Here is a 16,153-nt window from a genome sequence, read left to right on the forward strand (position 1 = left end):
TCTTTCTCCTTTTTTTCTTGGTCAACTCATCCTCCTTTTCAAAGTCTTCGGCGATGGCCTCGTTCACGTAGGAAGTGCCTCCAAGTCGCGAATTTCAAGCACGATGCATCGGTATTCATCACTTAACGCGTAAATGTTACAGTGTCTTCGTCTAGTTCCTCCTCTTCGTCCTTTTTCTACATTAGTAGATAGTAGTTAAACGTTGTATGCGGTAAACCATGAATCGATAGTTAGATCATCACTTATTAGCTACTACGGTTTTTTCTGATGAACTTTAATCTTGTTCCTCGATTATTGATTGCATTTTGATTTTTCGGAAATTGGAATTGACTCGTTCAAGAAATTTTTGGAGGAAAGGAGTTTTGGAATTACATATTTAGGTTGGTATTTTCATTAATATTTATATTTGATAATGTCTAATTATTTTCGAGTTTGCGTTTTCTTCAAGATTGATTTTGGGAAAAATTGGAATTTTTTTTTTTTTTTTTAAGAATTGATAAAAGAGTTTGATTGCTTTATCGTTGATATAGATTTTTGTTATTTTGAGAATTTATTTATTTATTTATTTTTTTTTTAAGTGGATATAAAAGTATTGGGGATTTTTTTCGTTTTTTTGGACTGTGGTTTTAATACAGGATGAGTTTTGTAATTAGCTCATTCATTGTTTTTTTGTTTTTGCTTTTTTTTATTTAATTGGATAAAATTTGATATTTGTTTTGTAATTTTAGTTGGCCCATTGTTTTTTATTTTATTTGTCATATTTGTAGGAATTAAATTTGTGTAAATGATTTCAAGAATTTCGTCATTTAGAACGTGATTGAAATTTTTAATATGTTTTTTAAGATAATCGGATATATTTTTTATTTTTTTTAAGTGCTTGCGTCTGAACTAATTTTAATCATGTTTCATTTCAACAAATCAGGATAAAAAGAAATTGGAAAATAAAAAAAATTCAAAGAATTCGAATTCGAAAACTTAGAGTGATACTTCTTCGATTGATTTTTGATTATGGCATAGAAATATTGACGTAAACAAATTGCGAATCATATGTCACATTACAATGATCAATACAAAATTCATCATTTCGCAAATTTATTACAAAAATTTAGTACGACTTAGTAATTAATTTAAGATTTTATGATGGACAGGTTTAAATTTAGGAATTTATATTTACGATCTTTTCGAAAATTTGAGATTAAGAAAATAATGATTGTTTGATAATTCAACAAATAAAGAATTAAGTATGAAAATATGGAGTCGGAGCCGAAAATTTTTAAGTGATTTTAAATATCAATTACTTTTTTTTCGAGATTTTTTAAACAAATTCTTTTTTTTTAAAGATTGTAAAACTAAAAAATGTTAAGCCTGAGAATTTATCCACGATCCGGAATAAAATCAGTCTGAAAATTTTTTAAATAACTGTAACCAATTTTTGAAATCTAAATTATTTAAAAGTTTTGGTGTCCATTTGGTATATTTCATTAAAAATTATTGAAAATAACTTCTAATTATTCGATAATAAAATTTTTAAGCGCAAAATCCATCGGAACATTTCAAATGTGTTCTTTTAGTCTCATCGTTGTAACTATCTATATATTACTATATATATATTTATTACTATACCTATTATATATATATATATATATATATATATATATATATATAATAGGTATAGTATATATATATATATATATATATATATATATATATATATATATATATATACTTCAAAACGAGTCTTTTGAATTTCTCCCTCTTTTCAAAGGAAACGTTTTTTTCTATCTCTCTTTCTTTCTTTATTTCTTTCTATCTTTCTTTCTCTCTCTTATTCTTTCTCATGTGTCCACCTTCCTCCACCTCTCTTTCTCTCTTATCGTGAGACGCTTAACGTCGAGGAACAATTTTCCAGGTTTCTTGTCCCTTCAGAATTTTCAATGAGGGTTAAGAACAGCCCCTGGAGCTACCACTGGATTTCTTTCAAACGCTCGTAAACCTTCGTCTGCTTCTTCTAGATAGTTCGTGCCAGACCAAAAATTTTTTTTCTTTTTATATTAGTAGTTCTTTGAGATGACAAATTTTAATTTATACTAATGTCCATTACATATTATATATTTAAGCTAAAAAGATTTGTCAGAATTATTACTTGATATATTTTACTTGAAGTACATTATTCGAAATATTTTTTGTCATATTTCTTTTTCTTTTTTCTATTTTATTTATGTTATTTTACTTCTTGTTTTGTGTTAATTTTGTTTTTTAACGTTTAAGATACTTAATGAAATTTTGTAAAATCTTTATATATATTTTTATTTATTTTTATTATATATTTATAATAAGTACAAACGTATTTATAAAGAAAAAAGAAAAAAATGATTGAAATGTATCATAAATTTACGGATAGAAAGTGCTACGATGTCAAATTAAAAATAAATAGAAAAAGATGGAGGATTTACGTTTTACTACCATTTTTATTAATAACAAAAGAAGGAATATTTGCAAATATTTTATTCAATAAAATAATATATATATATATATATTTCTCTCCTAACTTTAATATATTTGTCCTTCTTCTCTCCATCTCCTGTTCTTTTTTATTTACTATATGCTCCCCGTACTTACCTATATAAAATATTGAAGAACTCATTTAAACAAAATCGAAACTTTAATCTTGAATAGATTCTAAAAAAAAAAAAAAAAAAAAAAAAAAAAAAAACCCACAGATAAGCTGCTCGAAAAAAGCCATTCGTCCTAATTTGTTGGCAAATACCGGAACAAGAGAAGTACAATTTCTCCACTTCAATTTTGCATTCCACCATCAGCACAAATTCCAAGTGTTGGAGTACTCGAAAATTTTCCTGTCTCGTCCAATACACACACATATGCGCGAGTGCGGATGCACATGCATAACACAGTCACGAAACATGTATATATACCATCTTATTATTTATTTATAAAAGACTTCATATTAGACACATTTACACTTTCCATTATATTTTACACATCATATATATATATGGACACTATCATAGTCATATATAAAACGCTTCATATGTCGTTATATCTTACATATATACACTTAACATACACTTTAATGTGCGCTATGTTGTATGTATGCACAATAAGTACAATTGTATGTAATACACATAAAGTACTCTTGTGTGTGCGTGTATGTGTATGTATACATTCACAGTTATATTTACATTGATATATACAATTATGCAAAAGATTTCATATATTTCCATACATATACACATCCAATTCAGTATATTACACAGTCACAGAATCGCGTGCGCACGTGTGCGTTGTACGCGACACACACAACTAATTCGTACAGTAACTCATATCCGTACTATAGTTTATTACACATTCTTAATTATACCCACATTGATATATACAATACATGCAAAAGATTTCGTACATATACATATATAAACTCTTCCCAATACATACACACACTTACAGCACAGTATACATATAAACACTTGGTACATTCCATTGTTTAAATGGAAAATGAGTATGAATATACATACAATTGTATGCTTCAAATACATGTTAAAATACATATAATAACATATTCAAAAACGTTTCATGCATTTCTCTATGCATATTTCACTCTATATAATCCACCAAATTACCTACCCATATACATGTGCACACACTATATATACGTAAAGATAGATAGGAACATACTATTGCGTACTTTGAAAACAAAACTAATTTTCTGTATTGGTATCTCGTAACCACGAAATATTCTTGGGTACTTCAAATCCTGGCTATTACTAAATTCGTCGTTCATTGACTTGTCTATGTTATTCTATCTTTGAATAAAATAAGAAAGACGGAGATGGATGGATAGGGACAAGCAGAGAAATATAGAGAGATAGAAAGATAGATAAGGGGGAGAGAATATTCGTATTTCGTTACACAGCAAAGAGAGTCCGTTCGCCAAGAGTGCATTCACGCATACGCGTGCAACCTCCTCCCCCGTTCCCTCCTTTTCCTTCCCCTCTACTTTTCACTCTCCATACCACTCCATCATCCTGAAATCCCTCCTCGCGAACTGCCCCACCAACTTCTTCCTCCACCACCTCCTCTTCCTCCTCCTCATCCTCCTCTTCCTCCTTCTCTTCTTCCTTCTCTATCTCTTCTTCTTCCTTCAGCGAAGACATGTAGTAAGAGTAAGAGAGAGGAAGAGCGAGAGAAAATGAAAGAGAGGGAGTGAGAAGAGTAGAGAAAGAGAGAGAGGGGGGGGCAAGGCAAGGCAAGGCTAGCTTGCTTGCTAGCCTCGTTCAAAGAAGGAGTCGCTGCTAAGTTCGTAAAGTTTACTCGTGTTCTGCGTCTCTAGTGTCAGTCTTTCTCCTAGCAGACCGTGATATTCAACGCACGCATTATACTTCTCATTACTTTTAACAGAAAACAGAGAAACAAAGAGAGAAAGAGAAAGAGAAAGAGAGAGAGAGAGAGAGAGAGAGAGAGAGAGAGAGAGAGAGAGAGAGAGGAGGGAGAGATTGATAGAGATATAGGAAGAGGGTGGAGTGAAAAGTGAGAAGAGTGAGATATATTCTTTTTACTATTTGTTTTAGTGAAGATACTTTGTTTTATTTTTCTTTATTTATATTATGTTGTTGTTGTTGTTGTTGTTGTTATTGTGATAATTACATAGCAAATGACTGTTGTTATATATATCATATCAGTGAACGTTTTTTTCCTTATTTATTTCACATTCTGGAACTATCGTTTGGTTATTGGAAAAAGTGGGAGTATGAGAGAAATAGAGAATTTTCTTTTATGTGTAAATTGTTTCGATTTTAGATTGATGTAAATATTTTTTCTTTTTTTTTGGAAGGGTGGGAGGTAGAATGACGAAGAGATAAATTAATAATAAGTGAACGATTATGGTTGTTGCTATTATAATTACACCAGTGATCACTTTTGTTTATTACTTCTAAGTTCCTAACCTATTTTGAATAAGGAGAGAGAGTAGGGAAAGAGGGAGGAAGGGAGGGAGGGGAGAGAGAGAAATTGTTTTTATCATTTTATTCTTACTTTTTTATATAATTTATTGTAAGCTTAATTCATACTTGTTTGTGTTTCTTTTTTAATGTTTCGTCTTCTTTTGCTTTCTTTTCTTTTTGTTTGTAATATATTTTGATAAGATTCAGGTTGATATTAATATCAGGATATATTTTACTTGATAACCGGTTGTGTGACCTCTATGTACACATAAACACACTGACAGACATATGCATGCCCATTTGGTCAATTATTATACAGAGCGGATCCAAAGTTTCTAGATGATTTTAAGAATCGATTACTATTTTTCAAGATCGTTTGGATTTCCTTTTTTTTTCATATTATAAACAAATTCCTAGTTTGATAGCTTAACAATCTGAAACAGAAGAAGAAATTTTGTGTCTAAATTGTTACGAAAAAAAGTGATTGATCGTTTGGATTGATTTTGTTGTTCTCTTTTTTTTCTTTTCCTTTTTTTCTTAAATTGCGAACAAATTTCTAGTATTTTAACACGTTGCCGCAAATGACTGCTGTAGCCGCCCGATTTTTGGCGATATATAGCCAAATGACGGCTATAGCCGTCTTGTATATGACGACTAACGCTCAATTTCATATGACAGTCATAAACAATTAGAAAAAAAAAGTGTTTCTGGGCACGATCAAATTAAAAGTGTGCGGCATTGTATTAACAATCTGAAAGAGAAAAGGAAATTTTTTATCTAAATTATCACGAAAAATAGTGATCGACCTTTAAAGTAGTCCAAGAACTTCTGTTGACCACCCTATAGATATGTCGCGTTATATACATATGTGTGCATCTATGTATGTGTTTACGTACATGTGTGTATGTTATGTGTTGTGTTGTTATTCCGTACGGCAGAATCAAGTCGAATCGATTCCGATAATATCACGCTTATTCAGAGCCTTTCATGATTTCCTTATTGCTTAGAGTCATTCGTTCCGTTGTACTGCTGGACCACAAGATAAGAATCTGAATCTCTTTTGTGCTTGGTAAATCTAATGTTTTACTTTAGAAACGTCCAAAGAATTTGAAAAATTTGAAAATTTTTTAAGTAAGACTTGTTTGATTACACCGTTTAATATATTCTTTTTTCGTTCGTTTGTTTTTCTATGCAATTTGTATTTTACACATCATATATATATATGGACACTATCATAGTCATATATAAAACGCTTCATATGTCGTTATATCTTACATATATACACTTAACATATACTTTAATGTGCGCTATGTTGTATGTATGCACAATAAGTACAATTATTTATTCTAATTTATTCTAATTTCTTTATTATTTATTCTGATTTCTTTAATATAATTCATTCTATGTATAATATCTGTTCTAATTAGAACACCGTTTTAAAATGTTGACGAATTTTTTTTTTTTGTTTTCATTTTGATTTTTTTTTCTTAATTTTTTTATAATGTAAATAAATTTCATTCTTAAAGTGAAACTCATCTTAATGTGAAAAAATAGAAAATAAAGAGTAAAAAAGAAATTATCACTAATCATATCAATTCATTTTTTTTTTTTTTTTTTTTTTTTTTTTTTTTTTTTTTTTTTAAATATATAAATTTCGTTCTTCAAGTGAAACATATTTTAACATGTAAAAATAAAAGTAAACTTTTAAATATTACAAATCAGTTTAACTTAAATTTTGTTTACTTATTGTCAGTTTATTAACATTTGTTCAATTAGAATTAACATTTGTTCGTTTTGTCTGATCGATTTTATTTATTCATTTTTTCTTTTTTTTTCTTTTGATGGAAAATTTTTGTCGAGAAAAAGGAGTGTCTTGTGAAGCCTAAGTTTTCGAATCGATCGTAATTTCGAAAGTATTTGGCTCTTGACCCGTTACGTGTCGTTTCATGAAGACATATAAGAATAATAGATAGATCGAGATAGAAAGATAGGTAAATAAGTAGATGAATAGATAGATAGAACAAAGAAAAGTTAGTTCTTTTTTCATACTCATTTTTACGTAAACCTTGATTAATCGATTTTTACGTTAACCATGATTTTGGGTGGGAGATTCGTTCTATTGAAAGAAATATGTATCAATTGTTGATGACGATTTGATGATATTGTTCGAGAGAAGGAGAAATAGAGGTAGATAGATAGATAGATAGATAGATAGATAGAGGGAGGGGGGAGAGGGAGAGAGAGAGAAAGTGACTAAAACGACACGTTATCTCTTATCTGTGCAGGCCTCACTGCTGATCTGTCCCGAAGATTACAGCGGCAAACATCATTATTGGTGAGTAACATTAAACATCTTAAACTACAGACAGTAATATTATATAGACAATGATTTATTAAAAATAAATAATATTGAAATTTTCCAATATTTTATTTTTATATTAATGCAACAGTATTTATATTTAAATCTTATATACATTTAATGCTAATACATTAAATACATATATACACACACACACACACACACAATGTACAGCAGATATATACATATAATGTAAGAATTTGTTTTAATTTTGAATTAATATAATAATGTACTATAATACATAATATTGTATTGAGCGATAAATAATATTTGAATTTTTAAATATTTTCTATTTATATTAATATAATAATAATATAATAATAATAATAAAAAATAATAATAATAGTTATGATAAAACTAGATTGGTTAATATAAAAATGTTTAGTATTTTATATCTAAATTAACACAGTAATAACTATAATATTACGTTGGTCAATAAATAATACCAAAAAATTGTCAATATTTCTTATCTAAATTAATACAACAATAAGTATAATACTGGATTGGCTAATATCGAAATCTTTAATATTTTATATCTGAATTAATATAACAATAATTATAATATTATGTTGATCAATAAATAGTATCATGAAATTGTCAGTATTTTATATTTAAATTAAACCGCAAAAAGTATAATGTTAATTTGACTATCGAATAATATATTAAAAAACAAATTTTTTTTAATATTCTATATATAAAGTAACATTGCAATAAGAGAGTTTAATACTAAGTAGGGTAATATACAAATTATTAATATTTTATATCTAAATTAAATAACAATAAATATGTTCGAAAATTATATGTTCAAATATATTCGATTGGCTAATATCGAGATCAGTTGATATTAAACAATATCGAGATGTTTTCATAAAAAAAATACTTCATATATGGTGTATAATTTATTTACAGACATAAAATGTTAAAAATTTTTTACATTAAATCAATCCAAGCTCTTTCAACATTACATTTTAATAAATACATTTTTTTTAATTTTATCAAAAAATACACTATTAGGATTTAATAAATCACGCAAGTTAATATTGTTGATTATGGACTTTCGACATTGATCGTAATTTTACAAACGTTAAAGCTTCATAGAAAAGTTTTTGATACAGATTAATAGTAAGAAGAATGGCATAATCGGATAGTAAAATTTAACGTAGAAAAATGTAGGAAGTTATCTTACATAAATGCGAACGATCAAAATTGGTTTTATATTTTGTATAAGCACGTGAGCTTCATTTACATTATTTTCATATTACATTATTTTCTCAATAAGAAAAGTATAATGGTCTCTGTAATTTTAATTTTTCATGGTGTCATCGAGCGATTTCAAAATGGCCCTCAGAAAATTAAGGAGAAATTTGAAAAAGTACTCTTACTTTTGCTTTTCGAAAAAACCTCGTATTTTTTCGATTATTTAGTTTGGTTTAATTTTTTTGGTTTTATATAATTATTTATTTAATTAATTGATTAATTTTTTTTATTTGTTTCTTTTTATGTATTCTAGTTACGCGCAGTCACATTTATGGTAAAAACTGGCGGAAAATTAAAAAAAAAATGTTACGATTATTTTTTGGTAAAATTATTTCTTCCGTTATTTATTTAATTTAATTCAACTTAATCATTTATTTATTTATTTATTTTTTTATTCTTAGTTGCATGTTGTATTATTATTATGATATATTGTTTCAGAGAAACTTGTGGGAGATTTAAAAAGAATATATTACAATTACTTTTCAGTAAAACTATTTCTTCGATTATATTAATTTAATTATTATTATATTTTTTTTTACTTTCCTTTTCTTCCATCATGGTGGTCTCTGAGAAATGTGATTAAAAAAAAAATACATTACAATTACTTAATATTAAGACGGATATTTCCGATTATTTGTTTAGTATTTTTTTCTTCTTTTTCCATTTTATTTTCGCTTCATTTATTATCCTTAACAGGAATTTACTCTTTCTTCTGTGTGTTTCGTAAAGGAGTCAACATCATAGCTCGTATTGTGTTACTCTACTTCATCCTTAATTTCGAGTACGTCTGGTTTGTATCTCTTTGAGAAGGCCATCTTGACTCTTGGTGACTTCAAAATCTCCATTCATATTGAACAAAAGAGTTAGCGTGGGAGATGGGGTTAGCGGGTGCATCGGGGGGTTTCTTCAACGCGAAAAAGCAGCATAGTCCTTCTCATTCACCTATACGCATACACTCATTCGTGTAAGAGTACTTTGTTCATCTCCCCCCCACCCTCCCTCTTTCCCCCTATCACTGTCCTTTCTCTTTTCTTTTTCGAATAACTTATGGAACTCACGTTTGAACGGCATTTAATTCAAAGTCATCGACGGACAGGATAGCAATAGGGACAAGGACAGAAACGAGGACAGGTGTATGCAGGGACAGGTGCATTAATGCTTGAACATCATTTGCAAAGTAACTTTCTCTCTCTCTCTCTCTCTCTCTCTGTGTGTGTGTGTGTGTGTGTGTGTGTTTGTGTGTGTGTGTGTGCGTGCGTGCGTGCGTGCGTGCGTGCGTGCGTGCGTGCGCGTGTGTGTGTTATATACTAGTATAATACAATCAAATACTAGAATATAACATTATATAATGAATATATTCTTTTATAAATATAATATTATATATATATATATATATATATATATATTATACTATATGTATATATATATATATATAATATATGTTAATGTATATATACTATTGTATACTAATGTGTATATATATATATATATATATATATATATATATATATATATATATTTCTTTGAGAAAAATTCATCTTCTCATATTTTTCATATTCTCTTTTAATATATATAAAGAAAGAGCACGGAGGAGACTGTAGTATTCGTACAGTAGGAATATGGAAATACATTCCTACTGTATGAATTCTTTAGAATAAACTAGAGACAGGAAATATATATATATATATATATATATAGTTTTTGAAAGCTTCCGAGAATTACTACGTTGGCTGGTGTCGTGAATGAAATTCAGATTGCGAAAAGTACTTTGTGAGACTCTCATGGACGTTGACTAGGTGAGCGAGAGGGGGGGGGGGAGATATATATATATATATGTATAAAGAGGAAGAAGAAGGAAGTATAACGTTGTGGTATTATTATTGCACGTTTTACAACGCCATTTCTTTACCATTTCTTTTCTACCTTCTTTGCATATCTTTTATTACTTACTCCCTATGAAATATGTCGAGACAAATTTCTTGCTTTCCCCACTATACACGTATGTATGCTTGTGTTGAATGTCAGGTACTCCTTGATTTTTCTATTTATTATGATACATGCATATATATGTAACACATATATACAGAAACGCGCGTGCGTTCTTTTTATTATAATGTACATACATGTACATATATTTTTCTAGGAATTAAGAAATTATTAAGAAATATTTTATCATTTTGAGTTTAATATTAACACATCTACATATTTGTATTTATATATGTGTCAATTATTAACATTCATTGTAACTAAAATTGAATAAATTAATATTATTTCATTTCTAAGAAATTGCACAAATTATGAAAAATATTAATTGATATTTTACTTTTATTATTAGAACTTATCATTACTGATAATTACATATACATAAATACGTAAAATTTATTAATATTTCTTAACAGAACTATATAAATCAGTATTATATTTCATTTTTAATTAAACTTGTAAAATTATGATTAAATCAATTAATATTTTATTTTTATATTTGTCATTAAAAATAACCCACACATACACTTTTGTTAAATATATAAGGATTTGTAAAATGACGAAATGATTATTATTTTGATTATTATTTATCAAATATAAAAGATAATTTATAACTTAAATTAATTTTATTATATGAATAATTTAACGACAAATTTTTGTTCTAAATAAAAATCAATAAAAATAAAGGACAATAAATTCCTTTTATCGTTCAACTTACGCACATTTATACATACGTAGTTACACACATACATTCACATGTATTCATACACACACATACACATATGGATATAGGTAAAATACGTGCTACGATTGCTCATGAACCGGACGGGCGATGTTCGATGCGACATCGTTGAATAAAAATAGCCGGTTTACTTAGAAAATCGGCTTTGAAATGAAATTCCAATCTTTATTTGCGCGCAATCTGACTTCAACTCTTTTATGTAACTTCGTTTCGAACGAGTAATACTTTGAGGCTGGAATAGTCTACGCGTGCCTTTTCATGGACACCAAAGAAGGATATAAATATCTTTCTCTCTCTCCCCTCCTCTCTCTCATGTAGGGCGGTACAGGAACGACTTTGATTACTGTATAAATAATGATAAAAAAGAAAAATGTTTCAAATAAAAGTTGAATTGCTTTGAGTAAGGTATGTTCTGTTTTTATTTTATTTTTATTTTTTTATTTTTTTATTTTTTTGTTTTTATTGTTTTTTTTATTTAATTTTTTAAATGGAATAATGTTTTTTGATCGATTTGACGATGCAGTTAAATGTTTTCTATAAAAAGAGTAAAAAAGTATTAACTCGTGTATTTCAATAAGTGATTAAATTTAGGAGATAATGTAATTTAAATATTGCTAAAAAACCCCCATTACTTTCTTACTTCTATTTACACTCTTATGAAGTTTTACTAAATTTATACATTTGGTTGTTTAGTAATGTCGAAATTAAGATATCCCCTAAATTAATGGTTCTTCGATATAAATATGTTAATACTATATTTTTTTTACATATAGAATTACGAGCTTGATCGATTTACGTAATGAAATGTTTCCATTTAAAAAAAGAAAAATATAAAAGAAAAAAGAGAAAGAAACGACCTTCGTATGTCATCTACGTAAAATCCTACTATGAAAAGCAAAAAAAGAAAAAGCTGATCGATTCCAATTATCTTACTCTTGAAATCATTAAATTATTTATTTGAAAAATTTGTCATTAATATCATTACTTATTTTAATTATACTACTACTACTACTACTACTACTACTACTACTACTACTACTACTACTACTACTACTACTACTACTACTACTACTACTACTACTACTACTATTACTATTACTACTACTACTAGTACTAGTACTACTACTACTACTACTACTACTACTACTACTACTACTACTATTACTACTACTACTAGTACTAGTACTACTACTACTACTACTACTAGTACTAGTACTACTACTACTAATACTACTAGTACTAGTACTACTACTACTAATACTAGTACTACTACTACTACTACTACTACTACTACTACTACTACTACTACTACTACCACTACCACCACTACTACTACCACCACTACTACTACCACCACTACTACTACCACCACTACTACTACTACTACTACTGCTACTACTACTACTAGTACTACTACTACTACTACTACTACTACTACTACTACTACTACTACTACTGCTACTTTTTATTATTTTTATTATTAAAATACATAAGTATATATTTATTTATAAACAGAATTTTGTTTTTATGTATAATAATTTTAATTTATCTCTGGTAGTTACATGTAGCTTTAGTTAAATACGTATGTACAAACTCTTATATGCAAAGAAATTTTCATCAAATTCTTTTCTCACGAACAACTTTATTGAAACGATAACGGAAATGAAAATTGTCGTCATTTCCCTTGTGATATTTTCAACTATACGGGCGAGTGCTAACGGAACGATATAATTTTTCTTTAAAAAAGAGTGTGAGCGTAGAGTCTCTGAGTGCCAAACGCAGTTAACAAATTTAGTCTTTTTTTCATTTTTCTCAACGAAGTATCATCGTTGCAACAGTAACATACGGACCATGGATATGGAAGGTAGCATTTCTCTATTTTTATTTTACATTTAGTTTTAGTTCTAGTTCCAGTTTCAGTATTTCTTTTCTTTTCTTTTTTTTTAATTTTTTTCCATTCTTTTTTTTCTAATTTTTATTTTTATTTTTGTTTTGTTTTTATTTTTTGTTTTTTTTTTTCTTTTAATTTTCATTTTATTTTTTTTTCTTTTTTTTGCCAATTTTTGTACTCATTTTCTTTATTTGTAGTTACATATATACATACGTAAAACGTTTTCGGAGAATGGTTTTGTAAATAGCGAGAACACGAGTGGTCACGGCCGGTTGCTGGCTTCACTATGTTACCGGAGAAATGTTGAAAGAGATAAAAAGATAGAGAGATACGGAAAGAGACAAGGAAAGTCGAATGAATGAATTTGTTCTTCCTCGTCGGAATTCACACGGTGCTAAATGAATTTGGTATGCGGTCTCTCTCTCTCTCTTTCTCTCTATATCTATCTATCTTTATGTCTCACTCTCTCTCTCTCTCTCTCTCTCTCTCTCTCTCTCTCTCTCTCTCTCTCTCTCTCTCTCTCTCTCTCTCTCTCTCTCTCTCTCTCTCTCTCTCTCTCTCTCTCTCTCTCTCTCTCTCTCTCTCTCTCTCTCTCTCTCTCTCTCTCTCTCTCTCTCTCTCTCTCTCTCTCTCTCTCTCTCTCTCTCTCTCTCTCTCTCTCTCTCTCTCTCTCTCTCTCTCTCTCTCTCTCTCTCTCTCTCTCTCTCTCTCTCTCTCTCTCTCTCTCTCTCTCTCTCTCTCTCTCTCTCTCTCTCTCTCTCTCTCTCTCTCTCTCTCTCTCTCTCTCCCTCCCTTTCTCCCTTTTTCTTTCACTTGTTCGTTCTCTCTTCCGGCTTGTTCGTTTCATAGAATCTAATTTTGAGGTCGGCGGAGCGAACGGATGGACGGGCCACATTGGCCAACGCGAAGGCTTGTTAGATACTCGTCTTATGGAAGTAATTGAACCGTCAAACGCAGAAGGAGAGAAACCGGCTCATAACATCGATCGAAAATCGTCTAACGATAGAATTCACTCTCGTTCAATAAACTCTTCTTTTTCTTTTTCTTTTCTCTTTCTTTTTTTCTTTTTCCTTTTTCCCTATTTCCTTCGTGATTCGTGATTCCATCTGACGATCTTTAGAAACTTTCTCGTTCTATTTTTTCTGTTCTTTATATTTATTTCTTCATTTATAATATATTTTATACATTAATTTATATTTATATTAGTATATATTAATATAATACTAGTTCATATATTATATAGTCAAGTATTTATATATATATTATATTAATATATTATATAATATAATATTATATAAAATATTTATATAATATAAATTATTATAATATATATTATTATATATATATATTATAATATATATATTATTATAATATATATTAATATATATATATATTATAATATAAATTAATGTATAAAACATATATATGTGTGTGTGTGTGTGTGTGTGTGTAAATATTTGATATGTAGAAATAAATGAAAAATATTATTTAAAAAATCATTTATGAACATACAAACTAATATTATGTTAATTTGAATTTAATAATTTTTTTTTCAATTCAGTGGTCCATATATTATAGTCACACAAACATACATGCATACAAAAGTCCACACACACACACACACACACACACGAATATTTGCAATTTATTAAAATTGAAAAAAAGGAATAAAAAAGTATATAGAATAATATTTAAGTATTAATCATACATTTACACAAATTCGAATATCATCGAACATATTTTGTACTTTTATTTATCGATATTTATCTACATATTTCATTTGGTTTTTGTTTTTAGTATTAATTTTTTGTTTGAATCGTATCAACACGTCCATGAAATATTCTCGTCCATTAAAAAATATAATTTCTTAATCCTCTAAAAATTTCGTTTATTGTTTTTATCACATACACACACCAGTGTATTTATCGGAAAGATAAATGTGTACAAATTGATCGACTTGATGGTTTTATATATCGTGCAACGTGATCCTTCGAAAATAATACCAAAGAATATACATATGTGTACGTGTATGCGTGCGCGTGTATGTGTCTTTATGTGTATGCATATAGAACTGCATACAATTTTTCTCGATGGTCGTTTAAATTCTTCGACAACGTAACGACGATCGTGTTACATCGTTCAACTCCCTATCGGAATAATAAAAAGTTATTCAGTCGTATTTCGATGTCGAGATATGGAAAAAAATCGTAAGACAACTAAGATAGAAATTATACTTCGTTAATAATTTTTTTTCTTGAGAAACAATAATTATCATCATTTGTAATTAGATGATATCAGAAAAAAAGAACTTTTTGCGGCAATATATAAGAAAAAATATTAATAAATATTGAAAAATAATAATTTAGTTAGCTGCATATATAAAAAAAAAAGATTTGTAATTAAAATTTTAATTATCTATCTACCGATTTGTAGTTTTCGATGATTTCAATGAAAATAAGAAACTTTTGATATACTGTGAAGTGACGAATTAAAAAAAGAAAATTTATAACTCAATGATACCGAAAAAATTTTTATCATAAAATATCACGAAGTGAGATATTTAAAAAATAAACAAAGATTCATAATTCTAATTTTAATAATTTATTTATCAACTCGTAATTTTCGATGATATCGATTAAAAAAAAAAACTTTATCGTAATACACTATAAAATAAAGAATTAAAAAAAAAAAAGAAAGAAATTCGTAATTGCATATCTATAAAGAAAAAAAAATTATATTTTTATGCAAAAGAAAATGGCGAATTTTGTAACAGAAAAACAGGAAACAACCAAAGTAACGTAATTTCAGTGAGAATAAGACATAAGAATTCGTTTTAAGTTAGAAAAGTAATTTCGTTTGACGAACGATTGGCTTTAAGATGTTGTCTTTCACTTTTATTTCTTTGTGTTTGTCTGTATATGCGTGCGTGTTCCTTTATCTCTATCCTTTTCTATGCCTCTTTCTAT

General features: G+C 28.1%; 1 protein-coding gene across 7 annotated transcripts in view; it reads left to right on the plus strand.

The window, feature by feature from the left end:
* HnRNP-K (Heterogeneous nuclear ribonucleoprotein K) overlaps window positions 1-16,153 on the plus strand; it is a 157,240-nt gene that overhangs the window by 52,199 nt on the left and 88,888 nt on the right. For 4 of the 7 annotated variants that reach the window (XM_085659479.1, XM_085659480.1, XM_085659483.1 and 1 more), the window contains one exon: window positions 7,241-7,290. The gene's annotated coding sequence lies outside the window, so the exon portion shown is untranslated. Of the gene's footprint in view, window positions 1-4,296; window positions 4,552-6,923; window positions 7,143-7,240; window positions 7,291-16,153 lie in introns of those variants that run through there. The other 3 variants (XM_085659482.1, XM_085659484.1, XM_085659485.1) reach the window with 3 other exon arrangements.

The sequence above is a fragment of the Vespa mandarinia genome, chromosome 9 (assembly GCF_050613455.1).
Source record: "Vespa mandarinia isolate Hongniang chromosome 9, ASM5061345v1, whole genome shotgun sequence".
Lineage (NCBI taxonomy): Eukaryota > Metazoa > Arthropoda > Insecta > Hymenoptera > Vespidae > Vespa > Vespa mandarinia.